Here is a 3,044-nt window from a genome sequence, read left to right on the forward strand (position 1 = left end):
GACTGAGGCAGCCACGCCCCAAGATGGCAGCAGTGGCAGCAGCAAACTTACAGGTCCTGGCTGGTGTCCCAGGTTGGTGGCAGCCATGTGTAACCAAACCTGCAGGTACTATGACAATGAACTTCCAGGCAGCAGGGGCAATGGGCAGTGGGCAATCCAATGGCGGTCTGCGGGCAGTCTGCAGGCTAATTGTGGGCAATCTGTGGGTGGACGTGGAGCAGTGAGCCATGGGCAGGCAATGGGCAGGCAAGAGGCAGGCAAATGGCAGATGATAGGCAGGGTCAATGAGCCTATATTGATAATCTTGATACTAATTATAAAAATACAAAACACTCAATTATACACTATGTATAAGAAACCCATATTTTGCTCTTGGTTTATTTTTATTTTTAATGAAGCCCAAGATAATACTTATTCCATTTTCTTTTTTTTTTTTTTTTTTCATTTCTGTTTGCTACTGCTATTTACTGAAAGTAAAAGAGAACTTGTGTGGCTTTTCTTTTTCCATAAGCCACCTCAAGCTTTCTAAATTTGGAACATTCAATCAATCTGAAGGGAAAAGGGAGCTCTAGGGAAAAGCTCTACAGAGAAAGGGAAGGCTACTTTGATAATTGTAGCCTAGTAGGTGATTAACTGCTTGTACAATTACCTCTCGATTTTAATAAATTGAGTATAGACTTTAATTAAATGTGGGAGTTCCTTTCTTAGAGCAAGTGCATGCACCGGGTGATGTCATGTTCAGGGCAAGTGAAGGGAAGGAAGCGAGAGTAGCGACCAGTTCACCTGGCAGTACTGATCCTCAGAAATCAGTCAGGGATAAAATACTTGGGTCACTGGTGACTCAGAAATTGCATTTCTAAGATTACTGAAGAAAGCAAATTCCATAAAATAGTCCTCAGGGTTTTTGTTTGTTTGTTTGTTTGTTTCCCAGCAAGGACTTTCTCAGCCAGCAGGTCTTGCTCATTCTAAAACAGAATCACAGCAATAGTGCACAGTCGTCTCTTATCCCAGACCCTCATGAAGAAGTTCAGAGCCTTCTGCAGGCTGTTAGGTTGTCCTCCCATATGAATGCATTGAAACTGCTGCTGACCACCATGAAGGTGATGGCACTCACTTCATTGCGGCCTTGGATCTGTTTGCTGCAGTCATCACACTGGCCACCCATATCCTCCACATGGAAGTTGGCTTTGTCTATCCATAACTTGGTCTCAAGGATCCCAGAAGTTAGTACACAGCATTAGGGTAGGTCCTGGATGCCTAGCACAGTGGGCCTGCTTGCCAACTCAATCTGTCAAGGAAGCACAGTCAGCTGGTACTGGTTGGAGCACTAAGCAGGCACATACTCCCCATCCTCCCATACAGCCATGGCCTGCTTGTAGAATTCAGGTGTGAAAAGTCAGGCATGGTCATCATGTTCAGAATGCAACCCGCTGGGAACTGGTTCTCCACTGGGAGCATGAGCTTGTTCATAACAATCATGATGATTCAGTGCCTCTTTCAGTGTGTTTTTGATGTCCTGCTCTTTATTAACCCTCTCACCATGACTATTGCTCCTTGCAGCCTGCAAGTCCTCTCCATGAAATCCATTAATATGCAGGATCCTCATCTGCTTCACAAGGGTTTCATTCCAGATTCTCCAGAACCCAGCAGCAGTTGGGGCCTGGATACCTGTTTGTTCCTCTGCAGCTGCTTCTCAACTTTTGGGTTGTCTTTATACTGAGCCTTCAGCTCACTGCTCTGGATTTCAGCCTTATTATTCCTAAGGCAGTCCAAGGGGAAAGTTGACCAGGCACTAGCTGAGTTTTCACCAGGAGTGTGCTAGGCATGCTGCAAGGGTGCTGGCAACATGGATCAGATAGAGGGGTATGTGCTGCTCTAGGACCCTTGGGCTGTCACCAACCAAGATATACAAGAGCAGGAGCAGAGTAAGCTGCTCAAGAAATCCATTTTGAATACAAGACACAATCATGTCAAAAGAAAATAGTGGGGGAAATTCTACCATATTAACACCAGTCAAAGGAAGACTGGAATGGCTATCACCACTAGTATTTTACATTATTTTGGAATATCTCGCTAATGCTATAAGGCAAGAAAATTAAATAAATAATATAAATATAGGAAGAGACTTCTTTTTCATTGATGGTATCACAAAATTATATATATCTTAAATCTGCACTTTATCCCACTGATATGACCACACAGGCTACGACTTTAGTAACAACATTGATACTAGTACTGTAGATCTCTTCAACTAATACATATTCAGAGGAAGTTCCTATAGTGGTTGCTGGATTAACTTTGCTTAGCACATGTTCATTACATCATCTGTCTGGTCTAATTTTTACTGCTTGATTCCTTATGATACATAGCTTAATAGCTTCCTGATTTGCTTTGATTATAATTAGAGTTGGAAATTTACCTTATCCTTCTTGGGGAAGGAGAGCAGTAACTTGAATGATTTTAATTGCTTGTTGAATAACGTCAATGTAGCTTTTCAACATTTACAAAGAAAAAAATAATGCAATTTTGAAGTTCAGCAAGTTTGTTGATGAGAAATGCTGTATCTTGTTTGATGCCTAGTATACCTCTTCCATTCTCCATTCCAGGGGAATACAAAGAATGTCCACTAACTGTGTTTTAGCCAAGATTTCACACTCTTGCCTCATCAAGGCTTTTAATAACAGGTATGGCCTTAAAAATTACAGAATTGGCAGATTTCCTTTCTCTGTTTCTTGGTACTAATAAACCAAAGAAATTTTAAGAAATAAAAACAAAAGCCAGACTGGTGCATTATTTTCTCTGAATCCTCTAATATTTAAAACATCAAACTATACCCTCTTTTTTTTTTTTTTTTTTCAACTTGGTACTGGGAATTGAATCCAGGCATGGGCACTTTACATTCCCAGACCTTTTTTTTTTTTTTTTTTCAATTTTGAGACAGTGTCTCACTAAGTTGCTGAGGCTGGTCTCAAACTTGCAATCCTCCTGCCTCACTGAGTGCGCAAGCCTCCTGAGTCACTGGGATCATAGGCATGTACCACCAC

At 41.6% G+C, this 3,044-nt stretch overlaps 1 pseudogene; it reads right to left on the bottom strand.

Moving 5' to 3' along the window:
- Nucleotides 1-830: 830 nt before the first annotated feature.
- Nucleotides 831-1,767, bottom strand: LOC125614041 (annotated as a pseudogene).
- Nucleotides 1,768-3,044: the final 1,277 nt, after the last annotated feature.

Source organism: Marmota marmota, unplaced genomic scaffold, assembly GCF_001458135.2.
Source record: "Marmota marmota marmota unplaced genomic scaffold, marMar, whole genome shotgun sequence".
Lineage (NCBI taxonomy): Eukaryota > Metazoa > Chordata > Mammalia > Rodentia > Sciuridae > Marmota > Marmota marmota.